This window comes from Panthera leo, chromosome A3 (assembly GCF_018350215.1).
Source record: "Panthera leo isolate Ple1 chromosome A3, P.leo_Ple1_pat1.1, whole genome shotgun sequence".
NCBI classification, from domain to species: domain Eukaryota; kingdom Metazoa; phylum Chordata; class Mammalia; order Carnivora; family Felidae; genus Panthera; species Panthera leo.
In genome coordinates this window covers 95,138,050-95,160,786 of record NC_056681.1, presented here as the reverse complement: position 1 = coordinate 95,160,786, position 22,737 = coordinate 95,138,050, and the positions used below count along the sequence as shown (strand labels likewise).

Below are 22,737 nucleotides of genomic sequence, written 5' to 3'. Positions count from 1 at the left end.
GATAACTGTCAGAATTGGAGGTTTTTTAATAATTGGATTATGATAGCAATTTATAGGACAAATCCTTGACCTTTCCTATAGTCATGACAAGCAAACAAATAAAACAGCTAAAAGCTACATACACAGAACTCAAAGCAGGAAAAATAAAGATCAACCACACAATTTTCCTGCATTGACTTAACTGTTTCCAGCATTGAAGCTCTGCCTGAATTCACATGCACCATGTCCTAACCATGGTTTGCCACCCTGCCCTCTTATTAAGGATGGGGTGTGAATGGGTCAATAAAGAAGAAAAGAAACTACTTCTCTTTCCATCTCTCTGTCTACTAGAATTATAGTACCTGGTTTAATAGTCCCAACGCAAGCAGGTGATAGATCAAATCTAAAAAAAGTAGCCATGGACATTTCAGTTAAGCTCTTCTCACTGTAAAATGTATACTCGAAGATGAAGCCCCCTGAAGTTTGGTTTTCTGAGCTCTGCTTTTTTCCTCTGTTTACTTAGCTTTGTATCATTTATACTCATGCTTTACCCTGCAAAATAAGTGCAACTCAAGCTCTTTCAAAGAAAGCAGGACAGAAGCGAATGCATCATTTTGACAGTGGAAAATGACAAAACATCTTTCAGAATCTCTCCATACTTGGCTGATAAATGAGGCACATCAAGTACAAATTCTAATACCGAGCACACTAGTGGAAACAAGTGAGCCCATTCAGAATATAGTGAGGAAGACAGCACAGAGAGTTCGACGGTTAGAAAAGGGAAAAGATTGATTGCTTACTGATTTGTAAAAAAATAAATAGATAAATAAGCAAAATGGAAAATGAGTTATATTGCAACTTAAAGCTCTCATGTATTTACCAAGCATCACTACAAAATGATGATTATGCGGCCTGTTTTTCTAAATTAATTTCTAATTGCTTACTTTTTTCCAAAATAGTGTGAAAAATTTAAACCTTCAGAAATTAGCAACACATAATGTACATTAAACAAAATTTAGCTGCACCCCCTGCTCTTAATATATTTCACCTAAAAAATTCTTAAAAATAAATTTTAGTGTTTATGTAATTATAATGATGTTTATAAATATAAATGCAAACATTATAAATAAGTTTTAAAATTTTAATTATAAAATTGAAAACAATAGTCAGAAATCTCAGTAACAACCCCTGTAATTTCAGAGAGAATGAGTCACTAGAAGTCTAATTTGTGCTATTAAAGGGTTTGGGGGCTAAAATATTTAGATCAACAAGGCAGGTACTGATGTTTCCGATCAGTATCATTCTCCCCCCCTCCCCTTTATTTTCTAGGCATTCAAAAATAAAATACACAAGGCCACATGATCAGTTCTGGTCTATGAGACAGGAGTAAAAACAGTGCTGATGTCCTTTTAGTACCAAGGCAGGTGCAAAGTCCTTGTGCGATTCTCCAGGCCCTCATTTCCTGCCTGGGAAATGTGGAGACCTAATTTTGAGATGATAGAGCCACCATGTGGAATCAGCTGGTAAACAGCCATCTAGAGGGTCTCCAGGATCTTCAGAAAACTTTTACTAATCCATTGAGATTTTGGTTGTTCTGTTTTAATTTCTTTTTTAATGTTTATTCATTTTTGAGAGACAGAGTGCAAGCAGGGGTGGGACAGAGAGAGAGAGGGAGACACAGAATCTGAAGCAGACTCCAGGCTCTGAGCTGTCAGCACAGAGCCTGACGCGGGACTTGAACTCATGAACTGTGATATCATGACCTGAGCTGAAGTTGGACTCTCAATCAAATGAGCCACCCAGGGGCTCCTAGATTTTGGTTGTTTTGTATGTGCAGCATAAATCTCCCAACCTTTTCAATGGCTATGCACATTCACGGTTTCTTATAAAGTTTCTCATACAAGGGGACCTACCTTTGCAGGATATCTAGAATTCTAAAAGTTGCCAATAAAATATTTGAGTAAATTGAATAAAAATGTCTGACTTATTACTTTATCATATTTGAGCTGCTTGAATCTTGATTTCTCATAGATCTTCAGTTTGTAATAATGAATCAATCCTAGGATTTTATCCTACTTCATGAACAACAGTTCACTGCATTTTTTTTTTTTTTTTTGGTAATATGAATTCTTTATTGGCCCGAATGGCCATAAACAGATAGTTTACTTAGTCATAGAGCAGTAAGACTCACTGGGTCTCAGAAGTCAAGAAATTAAGAAGACAAAAAAAGGAAATACAAATCTAAGAAAGCACATGTAATTCCCCTTTTAGAAACTGGAAGGTGTATGTATAGTTTGAATAAGGCACGAATTCTCGACACTGAGACATGTACAAGAACTTCCAGGTCATCACACATCCCATCTCTAGCTGCAGATGAGGACAGAAGGCTCAGGTGAAGTTGCATGATTTTTTAAATTTCCTAACTAAGTTCCTAGTGAGTGGCCAGAGGTGGCGGGGGTGGGGGAGGGTTGATTTTATATTGTTGGCCAGCATCTGGCCCAACTCCCTACTTTGCATCAGTTGCTAGTAATTGATACTTAAATATGTGGTCTATAACTTGGAAGTGTGTAGGGTCCTATAGCATGTTATCTCTAGCATGGTATTCAGATGGATAGTTGTAAATAAAATAAAAAATAAAATTAAATAATTTCGAAGACCCCTTCCAATTCTGACATTCTGGTTTTTAAGGGAATAAGGGACCTAAATAGCAGCTAAGCTTGACTATAACTAATTTGCTCCAGTATAGGAGTTGTTGCAAAGCAAGCAACCAATCAGAAAGTGTTCAGTCCTGTAGTAGGACACTATGATGATGGTCTAAAATCCTATAGTCCGTGAATTTATTTTATCAAAGTTTTCCTAAATTCACTGCTTTCATCCAAGACACATCCTTTAGGGATGTATTATAGAATAATCAATAAGTAAGAACAATCTAGAGATAGACTCCTTGGGTTCAAACCGATGAGCTCTGCTACTTACAAAATTTTGATTTTATGCAAATTTCTTAACCCCTTTGAGCCTCAGTTTCTTCATGTGTCAAATGGCCATAATTGTAGTAGAGTATTTCTATCTGGGCAATGTTAAATGAGATATTAGCCAAACTATTTGGCATGGTGCCTGACATTGCTAGAAAAATGTTAGCTTTTATTGTTAGTAGAAGATTATGAGGCACTATAAAAAAAAAAATCAATGAATGGCACCAAAATTAATAGTACTTCTCTGTAGAAAAAGCCTAAAAGCATTTCTCCATCCAACAGTAGCTGTTGGCTCTTCTAGCGCTTGTCATCAACGAGGCAGGCAAAACGTGGAAGCAAATGCTCGGATTCAAAACTAACTCTTCACTTCCATAACATCTTAAGCGTTACTAGACTGATATCAAATTGCCTGTTGCTGCTCAGCCAAAAAATAAAGGCACTTAGTAAGGGGTTAGGTGGCTTGAGCTTCAGAACTACTGGTGGGATAGTCGGGTAGTGTCCCCTGATTTTAGATATCACTATTTAGAACCCACCGCCATAGAACAATTCAGTCCTCCTAACACTTGTCAGATGCAAATTTCTGACCATCAGAGATAGAAATAGGTTCAAATCACTGATGGGGAACAAAACCCCTACAAAGGAAATGGGAAAAGTCAAAGATGTCCGATAGTAAGAGATACCCTGATAAATAGTTAGGGCAGGGTTCCTTCTTCCAACCTTGACTCAAAAAATACATGCCACACAAATACACACCCAAAACGTATGCTCTGGCTACCTTATCATCATCATTAAGAAATGAATACAAATAAATTCGCTGCAATAAAAACAATCCTCTTCAAGAAGAAAAAAAAAAAATGAGTCCCAATGGTATAAACCTTACCCTACACGAACTTCAAGGAAGATCTGTTCAAATGGAACAGAGAATCAAAGGGAACTTGGCATTACTCAGTTTGGGTGAGTAATCACTGCCTCACACTATTATTTCAGTTGGGGACTCCTTGCATTAATCTCTTCTTCCCGCAGCACTCACCCAAGGATGAACACCCAACAGGTACTCAGTAAAGACCCATAGATGAATTGAACCAGGGCAGAGAAGGACACAATTCCCTCTGGCTAGGTAATTTTTTGTATCATAGAATAGCAAAGTTTGAGTCTAAAAGTGCAGAAAATTTAAAAGGAACAAACAAAAGAAATCTATGAAAATATAATTATTGTTAATATCTTTAAAGGAGGGCTATATTTTAAGTTTCTAACAGAGAAAAACTTATATTTTCCCCCAATAAGTGTTAATATGTTTGTATTATTAATAGTGGCAATGCACATAGTTAACATTTTTTTTGACATTAGAACAAAAATATTTTCTACAAGGATACACGGATTCCCAATCCAAGTTTCTAGTAAATATAGTAATACTAAAAATAGAGACATCTAGATGGTACTATTGGCATTTGGACTAAACAATCCTGGGGCTGCCCTATTCATTGCAGCATGTTCAGCAGTGTCCCTGATCTCTACCCACAGGATGTTGGGAATGCTCTGACTCCCTCAGTTTTGAGAACCAAAAATGCTTCCAAATATTGCCAAATGTCCCTCAGGGTGCAAAATCATCCCTAAGTCTAGACAGTAAGTCTATCTCATATTCAACAAGAGTGAAGAGTGTGTGTGTGTGTGTGTGTGTGTGTGTGTGTGTGTGTGTGTGAAGGCATGCACATCATCCATGCAGTTGTTGATCAGATAAATTAGGGAGAAGCCATCCCCGATTATTTAATCAGAGCCTTCCAGTAATAAAATTCTGTGAAATATTTCTTTAAGTATATCCAGAACTTTTGAGTGCCAACTTCTCTGCTGTGTCCATTAGAAAGCCAAAACCACAGAGCAGACAGAAAAACCAGCAACCCTACAATAGATCAGCATAGGATTCAGTGTATAATTATGAGAACAAGCCTCATATTTAAGAATCAGTTGGTCCAGTGCAAGGGAGGAAGGTACAGCATAGCAAATTCACCACAGAGCTTTAAGGCTTTACCCCTTTTCCTTCAAGAGGGCAAGTGTGTCTTTTCTCCTCTGTGCTGCCCTTGCTTCCCGCAGGGTGGGATGAACCAGCCAAATACACTACACCTGCAAGAGAACACCTTCCCCACAGCAAAAGAACAGCAGACTCGTTTGCAGTATACATCACCTTTTGGAATAATTCACCAAACCTTAAAACTTTATTATCTATGAACACAGAATGATACACTTCTCAGGGTCAATGGGAGGTTAAAATGTAAACCTTGTTGAAACTGCTTGATACAATAGCACTTAATAAATGCTTATGAAATCTCAAATGTATACAACCAATAACCAAATGATAACTAAAAGTGTCAATCCACTGGCAAAGCAATTCTTGCACTTACACGGATGAAAAGTCTCAAGGAGGAACTTCAGCTGCCAGCCTCAACTGCCAGCCGGAGGAAGTGCAAGCTCTCCTGGGGCGGGGACAAAACCTACTCACATCTCAACAAGGAGGAAGTGCATCTGAGACACCAACTTCTGTGTATGTGATTGTGACTCAGCTCTAAGGTACAGATGTCTGTGGCTTAATTCCTATTTGCTCACGTCCATCTCTTGTTCAATTGGCCTGGATTTCTTCTTGTAACTTAGTGAGGAACAGTAAGCAAGTATCTTTGTTATACCAGATAGGTGTTAATCGTCTAAGAATCATCACAGAACATCCTCGCAGTTGAAAATGACTTACAGAGTTTCCCTCGCATACATCTGCAGAGTGAAAAATGGTATAGTAACTCAGAATGATGCTAATTGTGAAGAAAAGCTGAAGAGCAGATTCCAGTAGGATGATACTGGGGCTGGTTTGAAGTCAGGGTCTAATCACTTTATTACCTGAGGCAAATCATTTCTTATTTATTTCTTTCTCTATCTCACAAAGGGTGTTGTAAAGATAGGAAAAGAAGACCTCTCCTACAACCCTTCTCATTTACTCTGTTCCTAGGCTCACTAGCTGTCTTGCTTTGCTGAACTCATTGGGCCTCAGGGCCGTTGCTTTTGCTATTCCCTCTGCCTAGCCTGATGTGTCTTCCTCCAGATATCTGCAAGAAAAGTCACCCCAGTGATGACTTTTGGAGCTGCCCTAAAAATCTTAACCCTGGCCCTGACACCTTTATGTTAGTTTGATTCTCCCTACTGCTGGCCCACCCCTGGCTCAGTTTCCTCTCCTTAGCATTTTTACTATATAGCACTGTATATGTTTGTGTCTTACATTTTTTATTATTGTCTCCCACACTAAAATAGAAGCTCCCCACTGAACGCCATTCTGTTCAGCTTTTTCCTGAATGAATGTCCGGCACATAGTAGGCTTTCAGTTAAAGTCTGTTCAGAAATACACATAAATGTGAGTCTAATAACATTAAGCAGAAAAAAAATTATAATGCCCTCTAACTTCAAACCATCATTTGGTTATGAATTGTGCAGAGGAATAATGCTGAAGGTTGAAGATGAAGAATTTTATTTAACAATGGTCAGATTGAGATCCGGTTAAAGAAATTATTTTGGTGGTAGGAGTAGATGCGCCAAGCTCCAGCATTATGGTCAAGTTTTATGTCTGAAGTCACAAAACACATGGTGCCTGAAATAAGAATGAGTTCATCCTCCTCTCTAATCTCTGAGAATTAGCTGTAAATCTATTTGCTTCTTCGGGGCCATCAGCATTTCTTGGTCGTCTTCTGTAAGCACTGGGCTCTATCTTTAGCTCTTATTCTCATAGTTTATCTTGACAGGTTTCTATTATTACCCCCATTTTACAGATCATTAAACTGAGGCTAAAATAAAGAAATCTGGTCAAATACATTTCCAGAGGGGATGGAGCTCTCTCTTTTCCACTGATCTTCACATGAGTAAATTCCACTTCTCTTGTTAGCCAGCTCAGATATAGATATAGATATATAGATATATAGATATAGATATATAGGTATAGATATAGATATAGATATAGATAGATAGATATTTTTTCCCCCAATAAATCTCTTCTGCCACATTGTCACTGTCTGGCCTCAAGAAACTTACTTCATCTGTGTGACTGACCATTCAGTTTGCTCCTCTACATGGAAGTGATAACAACACCATTGCTGGCAAATACTCAAAACATAGTAGCTCTTGGTATCTCCTGACCTCTCTGCCAACTCTCAGCATTTCCTCAAGGTCACCTTCACTTCAGGAGACACCTGCGAATTCCAGCCGACACACCTGCCCTGCTTTTCATGTGCAGTCTAAAGATAATGCTAGTCTCAACCACTGATTTCAATCGGAATAGAAAAAAAAATAGAGAAAGAGATTAAAATATCTGAATTTGAAAGAAAATGCCAAAAACCATCAGAAGGACAGTAATCTTTTTAGCATTACATGGAAAGGAAAACAGAGAATTTATTTCAGGACAATTTAGGGGGAAAAAAAGATGTTTTTATTTTTTTCTTTTGAATGAAGTTGCCACGTGGCCTCTCATTCCCTCTCAATGGAAATTTGAAATGGGAAAGGTGCCCAAATAATTTTAGATCAATCATGAGTTCATACAGTTTTGACATCATAACTCTTGTCATGTTACCATGCCAACAGGCAGTGAGGAGCTAAAAGCTTTCCAAAGATATGGAAATTATGGGCTTAGATGCGATTCGGTTCTCCGTGGGGTGAACACTAACAATATCGCCAACTATAAATAACAAGGATTGCCATGACACCCTCTCACCCACTCCCCTTGGTTCCTTCAATAAGCACTGAAAATATGTGATCTATTTTAGAAACAAAACCTGAAGATCCATTCCCTAAGTGAATGCCCTGTATGTAATAAAAAGTTACGTGACTCTTTCTTGTTGCTCTCAGAACAAACCCCCACGTTAATCTAGACACCCCACATCTCTCATTCCACGTGTAACCTAACCCCAGCATATCCAATTCCTATCCCTTCATGTGCACCTAGGGGCAAGGGTGTGTGTGTGCTCGAGTACTGTCTCCCTTAATTATGAAAAGCAGGCAAGCTCGAGTGCCTCAAACAAAAGGCACTTGTCCCAGAAATTACGATGGAGTGTAGTCTGGTCATTCGTCGCTTTTAAAACTACCTACAGAATGAATGTGCCCAACTGTCCGTGTGTTTATACTCACCACCCCTGCTTGCCAGTTTAATTGCTTTTGTTTGGTTTTGGTTTCTGGTTGAACTTCCGGCATATCAGGTACCACTACAGGGCCGAAGCCTAATCTGTATCTTCTCTGTATTGATTACAGCAGTGAATAGATAGGAACAAAATGTGTATGTCCTTCATGGATTCTCTGATGATAGCAAAAAACAATGAAAAAATGTTGTCTTTTTAAGGTAGGCTATTGACTTTGAACCACTTCTGTGAACCATGCCTACTAGGATCCATGCCCTTTCCGAGGCTCCTCCCTTGAAGCTGGCCAGCCCTGTGACCTGTTTTAACCAAAGAATGCTTTGCAAGCCATGCTGGGCCAGTCTGGAGGGTAAGCCTTACAAAGACAAGGCATTTTCTGCCTTTGTGTTGAGAAAAGTCCAACTTAGCTCTGAATAGAGGCCACATGGAGGACCACTGAGATCTCCAACCAAAAGCCCCAGCTGAGGAGTAAGCCAATAGCCACAGCCAACTTGCTAGCCATGGAGGTGTGGCCACAACAGAACTGACCTCAGGGCCCAGTGGAGCTGCCCCAGCTGTTACACAAATGAGCCGTCCCTGCCAAGCCCTGTCCAAACTGCAGAATTGTGAACAAAGACATAACATGTTGGTTGTTTTATACCACACAGCTTGGGGACGGCTTGTTCCACATCACTATGGGATCATAAATACTACACATTTATTAAGGAAGTATAGGATAACCCTTCAGGCAGGCCAACCTGAGTTTAAATCCCTCTAACTTCCCTTTCATGTGATTCAGGACAGTATACTAAAGCCCCATTTCCACATCTGAAAACGAGGGAAAACAATAATATCAGATTCATCAAGGTTGAAAGAATAAGGAGTTGTGTACAGGCACTCACACACACGTATACACACATGTGAGCAGGGGAGGAGGAGAGAGAGGGAGAGAGAGAATCCCAAGCAGGGTCCCCATTGCCATCACAGAGCCCAAAGAGGGGCTCCATTCCTTGACCCTGTGATCATGACCTGAGCCAAAATCAAGAGTAAGACACTAAACTGACTAATCCACCCAGGCACCCGAGAAAGTATATTTCTGAGTGGAAGGTTAAGAGAGGAGCTATCTGACTATGCCTGTACATTTGTTTTTGAATTTACAAAACATGCCAGACCAAGGAATAGAGGAGTCAATGTCATGTCTGTCATCCTTATTAGTCAGTCTTAAATCAACAGATAATAATGGGTTAAAGAACCCAACATGGAACTGCTCAAACTCCTCTGCATTGTAGATCTTTCCAAACAGAAGAAAGCCAGTGTTTCCAGCTCCAATTTCAGTTGGACTACAGGAGTAATTTTTTGTGTATGTCCTTGCTAAATTGATAGGATCCAGGAATCAGGCCAGCAAGTTCCACGAAGGCATGTATCTTGGAAAGAAATAATGTTGTTAAATCACCTCAAGTTTCCCCCCCCACTCTGGGTGGAGATTGCCACCACACTCTCAGGTCCCCCCTCCATGTGTGACTTTCCATTCTTTTTTTTTTTTTTTTAATGTTTACACCTAGATATCACATTTAGCTTTCATCAGAGGATGAAAGTGTGTCAAATTGTTTTCCTCACAGTTATTCACTGGAGACCTCAATCCTCTGGTATGGCCTGCCACCTATTATTATTGTATCTGTTTCCTGACAGAATACAATTCCTAGGGAAACCCTCCCAGTTGCCAATGTAAGGTGGTGAGGTACTTAACATAGACGAGGTGAATCCAACAATCAGTGTGGAAACAGTTTTCCATGTGGGCAAAGCGTGCAGCCCAGTAGATGGTAGCAATGTCCACCCCAGTCTATTCCAGGGCACAACAGGCGACATCAAGGGGCTGAGTTTATAAACTAACATACAGTAAGTACCTTAGAAAATCAGAAGGAAGATAGGCACTTGAATACAATAAGCATAGATAGAATTTCTTCCCCAAGGAATTTTTTTAACTTTTTTTTAACGTTTATTTATTTTTGAGACAGACAGAGACAGAGCATGAACGGGGGAGGGGCAGAGAGAGAGGGAGACACAGAATCGGAAGCAGGCTCCAGGCTCTGAGCCATCAGCCCAGAGCCCGACGCGGGGCTCAAACTCACGGACTGCGAGATCGTGACCTGAGTCCAAGACGGACGCTTAACCGACTGAGCCACCCAGGTGCCCCCCCAAGGGATTTTTGAAAAGACCGAGGTTCGAGCAGACTCCCAGCAGAGGAATGGAAAGGCACCCGGGATCTAGGAGGACATCCATGACATATTTGTGAGGCCTGTGGGTTGTCTGGGAAGCCTTTCCTCTTGCGTTCCCTCACTGCCCTCATCCCATTTCCTGCAGTCACCCTTTCCACGTGAATTCTCTGATCTCTAGGCTGCTCTTCTCAGAAGCTACTCATTCCCCACACCCTAAGAAAGGACCTAGTTCATGAGGGCCTAGTCTCTTGCTGCTCCTAGGAATATGTACCTATCTGCTGTAGAAACCCAAACCTTACATAACTTCCACGGAAGTAATAGAATATCAGCCACTTTCACAGGTGGCGGGACGCTGCTTTGGTCTCTTTCAAATCAGACCATCTAGTAAGTTATTTCTACTATGACACTAATTCTTGCTCATGCCAGATAAATGCGCTCATTTGTCAATAAAACCACATTTTTGGCATGCTGTATAATCTCAGAAACCACAAAGCCAGACAATATCTTGCACTGAATTTTAAAATGTGAAAAGCTATTCCATTTGAGTTGATTGTACACAGAGATGAATACCGTACTTTCAAAATCATTGGCCCAGAGTGAAAGGAAAAGCAACCAGAGACAGGCAGAGGGGGGAAGAGAGCACAGACAGGTGGGCTCCGAGAGTTCTGGAGTCCCTATATCACAGTGCTGAGGCTCTCAGCTAGAGAATCAAGACTATCCTTATCTGCCCATAGGTGGGCTCCTTAACCTTCCATTCCCAGGTAATTTACTCATGGTCTTCTCTCAGTTTATTTGGAAGCATTTCAGTCTGGAATAAGGACTTGATAAAGAGGATGAAAGGAACCTGCCATTTATTTTTGGCCCCTTTCTTTTGATAGCTTTATTCAAAAGGAGTAGATGGAAGGACAGTCCCCTCTTCAGCCACTTTCTCATGCAAAGTGCTTAGTGAATTAGTTTACTCATGGAAAAAAATGCATATAATGTGCTGTCCTCAAATTTCAAAATAATTATCTTAGGGGCAGGGGGCTTACTAAACAGGCATGAGGGTTGGCTTAGTTTGTTGTCCCCCAAAATACTGAGCTCCCACCATGGCCAGTTACTTAATACATGTACACCTTCTTGTTCACATCAGAATTTTGCTTTTTTGTTAATTTAGTGGCTTAAACTGAATTTAGCATTTTTTGGTGAGGTATAAGAAAGCCAAGTCATTCGACTTGGTCCCTGAAGTCAACAGTCTGAACTTCACAAGCAGTTCTGTCACTTAATAGATAGCGTGACCACGGGCAGACTATTTAACCTCCCCGAGCCCACCTCATCATCAGTAAAATAAGGATAACCACAGTACCTGTCTCCAAGGGCTATTAAGAGTATAAATCTGATGATGCTCAACCCTTTCTGTAACACACAAAAAGCACCTAAAAATGTCAGTTATTATTATTATTATTATTATTATTATTATTATTATTATATAAAACACTGACAAATGTAAAATTGGAAGAGCATTCTTTTTTCAGAAAGAGTTTTTCATCTTAAAAGATTTGTTTAAAAAGGAAACCAAGGTTACCTTCTGCTATTTGATAGAGAACCTGTTTCAGGAAGACAAAGGCAGAAAATGATTTTTCTTAGAAGTAACGGAGAAGTAGATCAGGGACATGATGATATATGGCTCTTAGTAACTTAGTGACCAATCACCAGACATGCTTCCCAGGAAGGGATCAGTAGCATTGTAGAACTGACCTTGCCAGGCTACCAGGGAAGAGGAAGTGGGTCTTTGGCAGGAACCAACTGCTGAAAAGGACTAAGAGAAACAGAAGTATGGATCCCAAATATTTTCAAGGGAAAAGACAGTGCAATACAGATAAATCCCAGGCAGGGAAGAAACATCCAGTTCCACTCAGACTGTGTAGTGACACTGTAAGAAGGTGAAATGCAAGGGAGTTATTCGAGTAGGGGAGTGATAAATGGCTACTTTGTGAGATCCAGGCAGGAACAAGATTTAGGGATAAATGCAGGTCCCATTTGCCTTGGGAGGGCTAATTGGAAACAAAGCTGGCAGATTTTTGTTTCAAGGGAAAGATCTAGCCAAGTGAAAAGCACCCAGGATTTGGGAGGGTGGGGACACAACAGACAGAGGGAGAATTCAACCAGAAATGCAGAATTTATTCCATATGCTCCAAGCCCAATTTGGGGGATATTTGGAAAGCTGCTGTTCAACTGTGTCAAATAAAGTTGACAGGCTCATAGTCTTCTGACCTCAACTCTCTAGGTTAGAGTAAGTCATTGTTTTTCCAAAATCCCAGCCACAAGTAAGGCAGGGGAATGTGACATGCTTTGAGGCTGGGCTGTGGGTAGTCCTAAGGAGAGATGGGGCAGCTAGAAGATCACTAATGCAATCTGGAATAGAACTGAGTGAAGGAAAGGATTCAAAGTCTAAAAAAAAAGAATTAATATGCCATACAAACACTGAAATTTCAAGTTCCTAAAAAGACAAATACAAACACATGATAGGACTAAGGTAAAGATAGTTAATCAGCAGGTACAATGGAATTTTTGACACTTACATTTTTATTTTCTTTGAATATGTCTTTACTTTGCATTATTTTCATTTAAAACTATATATTCATGGGGCACCTGGGTGGCTTGGTTAAGCATACAACCCTTGATTTCAGCTCTACACCCCCATCATTCCAAAACCCCAACAATATGAATAAAATGTTTTGTTTTGTTTTTTTTAAATTAAGGTGAATCTCATATAACATAAAAGTCACTATTTTAAAGTGGACAATTCAGGGGCATTTAGTGCATTCACTATGTTGTACAAGTGAGATAAGAAAGCTGAAGGGACTTCATTTTGGATCAGCTGCTACAAGTCAAGAAGGTATGAGAAGGATCTGTGGCAAGGCAGAGTTCACTGATGCTGTGAAAAGAGCAATTTCTATGGAGCTGCAAGGACTAAAATAATTTTTCTTTCTTTCTCCCTTTCCTTCCTTATTTCTTTCCTTCTTTCCATGAACACGGGTATGTTATTTTTCTGAGGACTGTTGGGGTTAATAATGCAGGTGTAAAGATTCCAACTACACTGTGTATATAAGGTATAAGTAAGGAGAACATAACCACCAAGTGCTAGCAAAATAAATACCCGGTCTAGAAAAGGGAATAAGATACATGCCCTTTTGAACATGGCCTGAAACCTTAATACATGATTTGAAAATAATTCACTACCAAAAAATAATTAATGGGCTACAAATGCCTCTTTTGGATATGAAAAATAATAAACAGCAATGTGCCTAGAATTCCTTAGGGAAGAAAAAAGTATACACTTACATTATTCCATTACCCATCACCATGAATTCTTTCATTGCTAGATGTTTCCAGATACCAAGACCTTCATTATTAAAACTTAGAAGTCAGTTTCAATAGACAACATGTATTAAGAACACCTCCCATAAATTATTCTCCCAATAGTGTAAAGCCATTACTTAAGAATACAGTCAGGTTCAATGTGTCAAATCCTTTTGGTAAAGTCCAGATAAAATATTGATTTGAAATTGTGGAAAATGTTTTAGACTTGTAATCATGGGAGAAATCTTACCCACATAGTCCATGTAACATTCTCTAGGGATTTCTGAGTATTTTGAAATTTAGTAATTTAGCATATGTCAAGGCATGCTAAATATCACACAGCCTAGCAGAAAAAGGCATCATTTCACAACCAATGTCATTCAGCTTGAGCTCTCTTTTAGTGGGTGCCCTCCCCCAATGCGTTACAGGGAATGCTTGTCACTTACATACCATAAAATCCTGAGCAGGCAGGCAAATGAAAATGACTTCTCAAAGAGTGACTTGAACAGAGGAAAAAAAAAAAAAAATCTTAGAATTAACAATGCTTCGAAATGCCATTCAAGTGCAGGGATTTGATTCTTCCAATTTCTAAAAAGCCATACTTAAATGGAGTTTTATTTACAGTCAAGTATCCTCTGCCACTTGGTAAGGATTGAAGGTCAAAGGCTCCCTTTCCACCAACATGTAGGATGTTAGACTGAGTCACTTGTTTTAGATTAAAGAGTCTGGGAAAAAGAGCTCTTCAGTCATTATATAGGTTTCACACGTGGGGTGTGCACCTTTCCTCAGACTGTTCAGGTACAAGGAAGGGGAGGGGCACCTGGGTGGCTCATTTGGGTAAGCATCCAACTTCTGCTTAGGTCATGATCTCACGGTTTGTGGGTTCGAGCCCCAGGCTGACAGCTCACAGCCTGGAGCCTGCTTCAGATTCTGTGTCTCCCTCTCTCTACCCCTCCCCCACTCATTCTCATTCTCTGTCTGTCTGTCTGTCTCTCTCTCTCTCAAATAAATACAACATAAAATAAATTTTAAAAAAAAGGAAGGGGAGAGAAAAGGCTGGTGGGGTGAGGGGGATGATGTCCAGTTTGAACAAGATGATCCGGTACCAAATCAGTCGGTATGGCAACACTATTTGTTATCTCAACACGTTTCCCTAGAAACTCGCATTGTTTATCCTGTTGTCTCATCCGGAAAATTACCTTAACATTCTCAAATTCATTCTTTAGCAGAAAGTCATGGAATAAGTCACATCTTCTTTCATAAACCAGAACCCACAAAAATGTGGATTATTAGAGCAAAAGGAAGCTTCTGGTGACATATTCAAAGAAAACCTTTGTATACATTTTTTTTTTTCTCATGAGTTGTTAAAAGGGGGGGAGAAACTAATATACTTTATTAAATACATTTTTTTCACATCTGAATTTGAATATTGGCTCTGCCATTAATACATTTAAGCAATAATGTAAAGACCTTGGGTAAGTGCCCATGAGCCCCGGTTGTCTCATCTGAAAAATGAGATAATAATACCCATGCCTCAGGGTTATTGTATGGACTGGATGAAATAACTATGAGATGCTGGCAGGTGGAACAGGGTCAGGATATGTTAATTTTCTCTCCTCTTCAGTAAATCGACCTTATTTAAATGAGAAAAGGACAGAAAACAAGAGAAAATCAGGAGGTGGGATTTCTGAAATTAATCAAATGGCCCTGCGAGTATTCTAGGCCATATTCGGCCTGCAGCATGTACGGTCTTAAATCTGGTGGCTCCTGGAACACTTAGGATACTTTCCATTGGTTTGATGGTAAATTCTACTCCATTCAAAGGCTGTTCCCACCTTCCTGGAATCACCAGCAATATGAAAGGTGTAAATAGTCATAGCTCTAGACAGATGCATAAATAGAAACATGACTCGACATCAGTCAGGAATATTAGGGCTACTTGCCCGCTGATCAAATTTCCAATGGTCCCCCTGGCAGGGAGTTGCTGTGCTTTGTTATATCATTTAGATCATTTCTATGGGCTAAGGTAAGATGCGTTTAGCACTGAATCGCAAGAGAAGCAGACATTTTGCGGCAAGGTAATTCGCTGTCCCCCTTTTTTGTTGGGATGATGTGTTTGGACTGGCAGGTGTGGTATATATCCTGGGGGCCACCTCACAGCCATGGCTATTTCCTCTGGCAGCAGAGACAGTGCTGCCAGATGGCCATTAAAATGACCTTCTAAAGGAAGGCTGGCAAAAGGCAGCTGGGTTCCTAGTAGCAGGACAGCCATGAGTAACTGACAGAGGCTATTTAGAACTCAGTGTTGAGATACATTCTTCAGTTTGACAAAGAGAGCTGCAATCAACTAGTGATGTCTGGCAGTGGTGCTAAAATGGGAGGGAATGCCCAAGTGCATCGTATTTGTCCTCCCTGGTTCGGGGACCCTCTGGGATAGACTGTGGTCCTTGAATTAGTCCTCTTTCAGCACCACCCCAGCCTAATGTGAAGATGTGCACAGCTGGTATGCTGTGTGTGGACAGCACTTCACCTGCACAAGACTGGTGATCATACAATAGAAATGAACACATCTATGCTTTAGGAAAAATGTGGGGCTATGGGGCATCTGACTTCCAAAATTAAACTGGATGCTGTCAAATATTCATTTAGAACACAAGCTTTTAGGCACTATGTGTGACCTGTAAAACCTGTACAACATTAATTCACTTCAAGAGAAGGTACCCTTCTACATCCAGCCCCTGTGTGTACCAGCACAATCTGCTTCACATCTATTAGACTACAAGAGGGTCCTAGCAAATGGAACTTAGTCATTCTTTGACCCTACTCCTTGCCATAACAGCTGGTTTTCAATGATGTTGAGTATGAATAAGGCAGTTAATAAGAAACATGAAATACCTAAAACTAAAGAGAAAAACCAAGTCTCTGGTTACTAACCAGTTAATGCATCTTGAGGTTTAATAAACAGGAAAAAAATGACAAAAATACAGTCAATCTGAATCTAGATTCCAGAAAGAAAGAAAGAAAGAAAGAAAGAAAGAAAGAGAAAGAACAAGAAAGAAATTGATAGACAGATGGAGCTATGGAAGAAAGCTACTTGTCTAGGATCTGGCTTTGATCTAAGGCCTCAGTGGCTTCAGAATTGCCTTTTTTTGACAGAAACAGACCAAGAGTGAATTACTGTGAGTTTACCTCCACTCTAATCCCACCAGGCATGAGAAAACACTTGCAGGTACCTTTAAAGTACAGTTGCTGAGATTCCAGGTCAGTTATCTGGACTAAGCAAAAAACTTTCTAATTGGTCAGGCATCCTCCTATTCTAATCCTTTCTGGGTCAATTCACAAAAATGGAAATGGGGCAGCTTTCTGGTAGACCTTGCCTACACATTCCCTGACTTGCATATTGTTCTCAAGCTCTTGCCACTGAAAGAAATCTCACTTTGCCTGGATGGATCAGGAAAATGTTGATGCTCCTCTCTTATACTTGATTGGTAATGGGGAGCCATGCCTCAGGCCTTGACTGGCCCAGTGCTGGGGGCTACAAAGAACAGGGTTGTGCTGGGAGCAGACCAAGGTAACATGACTGATGGTTCACATGCCGAGGGTTTGCACAGGTCAGTGCCCAGCAGAGTAGAAGCTCAGAAAACTCCAGTCTGTCACACAATAGCAAGGAGTACTTTGGTGAGCCTGCAGCTCCTCCTCTTGAAAAAAACAAACAAACAAACAAACAAACAAACAAAAAAAAACCCAAAACCTTTGCTATTTTAAAGGTAATAGATTTGGGGATTTGCAAAGAGAAATTCTTATTTTCTTATTCTCTTTACTCTGAATTTGAAATCTTTGATCCACAACTTAATTCATACAAGGAAAAATCTAAGTTCTACAAGAGACATGGTGTTGTTTTTCCATTTCTAAAGATCCTCATTTGGAGGCCACCGTGGGCATGTAAAGGTCATGGCGTCACCCAGTGATTACTGAACTGGGAGCTCCTGCAGATATATGCTTGTCCTTCAGTGCACAGCACGCTGTGATTCACCCTCACAGGCCAGCAGCACGACTTACGCTACTCAGAGTTCAAAGCCAAGTCTTTGCTTATCGCTCCAGTCAAACAATTTCATTTCTATCAGTTGGTGGTTGTACTTCAGATTTTATGGATCCAATGGGTCTAGTGAAATTTTATTACCCTGCAGTACAACAAGAAGAAAAAAAGCTCTGGGGGAAAAAAATCGATATAATGTTTAAGGTCTTTGTTACCTTTATAACCTCCAGTGTTCTTTTACATATAAACTAATAAATCAACCTTTTAACGGAAGATGCATTCTTCAGTGCTTGCTCAATACTAGGTGCTAAGTCCGATCATAAAAACTATCAAGAAGTAGCTAATGGTTTTGTACCTGAACAAGCACAGTTAAAGCAGAATCAATAGCAGGACAAGGATATTGTTTGCAGGTGTTTTCTCCTGCTTAACACATGGTAATCAGTTGTTACCAAATGAAGGTAACAACTTTCAAAACATTAGAGGACTTTTATAAGCTATATTGTCTTTGCCTGAATTTGCAAATGCATGTAATTTAGATTAAACAGTTCAAACATGAAATTCCTTGGTATTGGCCACTTCTCAACTGCGAGAGAGATGTACTCATTGTAACTTTACAGTTGAGTCAGCAGAACTGCAAGACAATCTTTCCCCCAACCTTCAAGGGAATGGCTTTTTCTGATGTCATGATCTTGGAAATATGACTTGAGTAGATTTTCTCTAGTGGATTCTAAGCAGCGGCTATGAAGATGTTAAGTATTAGAATAAAACTAAAATTAAATTCTTCTACTCGTTTCAGTGATAAATATATCTTTTCTCATAAACCTCTTTGGCCTGGAACACTCTGAGGATTGGTAGTCTAAACTCAGAACCTTTTCAACATGAATTAGCATCATGTAGCAAGTTTGAATATTCTGCATTAAATTAAATTAAATGAGAAACAGGTTTGGGAAAGCAGTTCACCTATTTATTATGAACAGAACTTTATAGCTCACTATATAACATGGTAAGTACCATTCAGTGGCTAAGACAAATTGATATGGATCCCATTTCAACCAAGTGCTGAGAAGAAAATACAAGGCTTTCTCTGCAAGGAGAAAATATGATCCATCAAAAAGAGCAAATCTCAATGCTCCTGCTTGTGTAAATGGCTTAGAAGAGGACCTAAGACCCTAACGTCCAAAAGGAAGAAGCAAAGTCAAGGGTTATCATTACTATACTATTAACAAGGTGGCTAATTGTTTACTTGATGAACACTAATAAATGGACTTGTTTCTCCAGTTCCCAAAGGATTATCCCTTTCATGAGTCCTGCGTTTCCACACAGAGGCGAAGCATAAAAAATGGCTTAAGACAAATTCACTTTAGTCACTGAAATAGAAGATGCGAAAGCCCAATAAATTCATGACAATTTTTCTTTCTCCTCTCTGCATAGATTCTCAGGCTGCACAGTATGGCCACAATGAGGAGACTGAGACTTGGATTTTAAAATATTCCCACTTGTGTTCCAAATCTGTCTTTAGCCTATTTTCTTATCAAATCTTTAGAGTATTACTAGAATGGTAAATAGGAAGGGAGGTATGTGTGCCATTTGTTTCTAAGTATGCTTCTGATGTTAACAGAAAAAAAACAACAACAGTTATTTAACAAATCTGGCCTGAGAGTCTAGTGGACAAGAGAAATGAATAGTAGCTAGATAATGATACAGTTGGGTAGGATCACAAATGGTTAATTGGGAGACAACTACCGATGCCCAATCTCTAAACTTAAAAAAAAATCTCTGAACTTTTTCCAAGGTCCTGACATGGTCAACATCTGCATTGGCAACATGATTAGATGGCTGAACAAATTTATGAATGAATAAATCTTGTGCCTATATGTAATGCACTAGCTAATGGAAACATAACTGGGGATATTCTCAACATCTTGAAATGATGAGACAAATCCTAGGAAAATAAAGGGAAAAATATCAATGTTCCACCCAAGAGTATTTGTTTTCTAAATAACAAATTACCACAAACTCAGTGGCCTAAAACAACTTAAATTTATGATTCTTCCAGTCTACAGGTCAAAAGTTTAACAAGGGTGTCCCCAGACGAAAATCAAGGTGTCAGCAGACCATCATTCCTTTCTGGAGGCTCTAGGGGAGAATTTGTTTGTTTGCCTTTTCCAGCTTGTAGATGCCCTCCATGTCACTTGGCTCATGGCCCCCCTCTTCCATCTTCAAAGCCAGCAAGAGCAAGTGAGTACTCTCATCACATCACTTTGATCCCCACCCTTCTATCTCCCTCATCTACTCTTGAGGACCACTGTGATTAAACTGAGCCCATCCAGACAATCTCCCCATCTCAAGGTCCTTAAATGAAATCCATCTGTGATGCCTCTTGTAACAAGGTGACATATTCACAGGTTCTGGGGATTAGCATGTGGACATCTTTGGGGAGAGTCATTATTCTGCCTATCATGCAAGCTTAAAAAGAAAAAAAAAGCTGAAGAAAGGTGGCTGGAAAAGAGAAAATGTTGGTGGGAAACAAAACAAACAAACAAAACAAACAGGTTAACTACTGTGAGGTGAGATGGTAATCTGGAATATTTAGTTCTGAACATTACAGTGAAAGAGAAACAATCTTGAACCAGAATGTGTTCAAAAGAGTGACCAGAATGGAGGGGACATTTACCGTCTTTACCATCAAGGCATATGAATAACATTTAAAGCAATTCACACTGATTAATTCAGAGAAAAGAAGGTCCGGGTGCAAATGCCATGTTTTTCAAGGCTCTGAGGAACTGTCAGAGGTTGTATTTACTCCTTAACATGAGGGGACAGATCAGCTTTAACAGAATTTAGGAAGGAGCAAATTTAAGCTAAAAATAATAACAATGGAAGCCATAGGAAAAATGGATGGATGTTTAGGGCAGTAAAACTGAAAACTAACATTTGTATTACATTAGAATTTATAAAATGCTTTCATATACTATTTCATTTGAACTTCTCAAAAGACCTGGGAGAGACCTAGGATAGCTACTCAGATGAGGTAGGGTCCTGGCAGGAACAAGAAATCCAATGCAGGTGGTTCATTCATTTTGATAAAGGGATGGTGGACAGACAGGCAAGAGCAGGGTGAAGGGAAATAAGAAGGGACACTGAGCTTCTCAGAGACTGCAACAGCAGGAAGGGCATGTCCTTTCTCTTCTAGACCTTAAGAAGCAGGGGAAGAGAGAACTTGACAGGAGCCAGGTAAGAGAGTTGTTGACAGGGCACACCAGGAAATTGTAGACAGGGAAGGATGCAGCCACCACAGGGAGCCCAGAGCAGTCAGACAACAGTGAAGACATGCACTGCCCTGTCTCCCATGACCTCTTCCATTGGCCCAACCTAACAGGATGCTGGTAAACAAGAGGCATTGAAGATCCTTTCTGAAGGGGTCAGCCTTCTAGGGCACAGAGTGGGACAGATAATGGTAGAGAATGGAGAAGATATAAGAGAGGACGGTGAATGGCAATGACCTGTGCCATGCTACTGTACGTCTTTTAACACATGAAGATATCAGGACTTAGCAAAGGAAAATTATTTCCTTAGAGTCTCACAGTAGAAGGCATACTTCAGGGCCAGAACTCAAATCTTGATTTGCACTCATCAGATGCTAAGCATTCCCCTGACAGTACATCACCTCCCTTCTCAGGGGCTTCCCTATCACTGGCAGTTTTGGAGGAGGAACCGGAGATGTTGACAAGGATGCGTGTTTGCAGTAAGTGGTCCACCATTTCTGTATACACACCTCTGATTCTTCCGCACACATCGCCCCTCATTCTACCTACATGATTTTCAACACTGCAGAAAACACATGTAAATGAAAACTGTTCAAGATTCTGCAGACTCTCTGGATAAGGCAATGCATTACCCACTCTGTCTTTATAATATCTATCTCTATCTGTCTGCCCTACCACGCAGTAGGGTGGCCGGGAAATATTCAGAGGGTTACATTGAAAAGAGATGAGATTTCCAGAGTAGTTTTGTCGTTTCAGAAAAATGGACTCAACATGCGTCACCACTTTTAAAACATAATGTTAATGAATTTTCTGTTCAATAATCAATCTCTAGAAGTTAGCAACAATTACAAAATAGTCTTTCCTGTCTCTTTTGCCCAAACCATCAAATAAAGTACTTTATCTTACATAAGATACAGCTCTTAGAAATTGCAGGAAAGTACTCCCCTCTTCTCAAAGTCCATTTTCCCATCACTTTCAGTATATAATTATAGGATGTTCTCTTTAAACATAAATAAAGTCCCAAGGTATAAGATCACTTTTATAACAGTGCCAATTCCTAAGTAGACTGCCAAAAGGAAATATTTTGTGTGAGACTAAAATATAAGTCGTGAAACATAAATGTAAACTAATTAGGGCAGAAGTGACATCACAAGCCAAATTTTCTGGAGTCTCAGGGCTTAAAACAGATAAAAGTCAACTTCTCTGGATGAGTAGGAATGGAAGGAATAGAGAGCCACACATTCAACCTGTCTCTAGGCCCTTGTGACAGCTCTTGTTTCACAGGGTGAAATCACTGTGCCTAGTTTTTATATTCAGTCACCAGCGTAGAACTATCTAGCACTTTGAGTGTAAATAGGAATTGCATATCTCCTGTTATTCTGGCAAACTGGTGAGGGTGGATCAAATGTGTGATCCAAAAGGAGAAAGCAGGGACACCCAGGTGGCTCAGTTGGTTAAGTGTCTGACTTTGGCTCAGGTCAGGATCTCGTGGTTTGTGGGTTCGAGCCCCGCATCAGGCTCTGTGCTAACAGCTCAGAGCCCGGAGCCTGCCTTGGATTCTGTGTCTCCCTCTCTCTCTGCTCCTCCCCCACTCACACTCTGTCTCTCTCTCTCTCTCTAAAAATGAATAACATTAATTTTTTTTTCAAAGGGAGAGAAGTATCCTAACTTCCCAACAGAAGCCTGGTATGCAGGCATCAGCCCGTGACCTCCACTCTCAGCAGATAGCTGATGGACTCATTAACTCCTAATAGAGAGCAGCCTTGTGTGAGAGCGCATGAGACGTCCCCTGGG

General features: G+C 40.0%; 1 protein-coding gene and 1 long non-coding RNA gene across 11 annotated transcripts in view; one reads left to right on the top strand and one right to left on the bottom strand.

Moving 5' to 3' along the window:
• CTNNA2 (catenin alpha 2) overlaps positions 1-22,737 on the bottom strand; it is a 1,100,619-nt gene that overhangs the window by 649,953 nt on the left and 427,929 nt on the right. The gene's annotated exons all lie outside the window — the stretch shown is intronic.
• LOC122216255 lies at positions 5,410-21,426 on the top strand. The gene is made up of 3 exons (XR_006200797.1): positions 5,410-5,513; positions 19,734-19,915; positions 21,357-21,426. It is a non-coding gene; the product is annotated as an uncharacterized LOC122216255 (long non-coding RNA).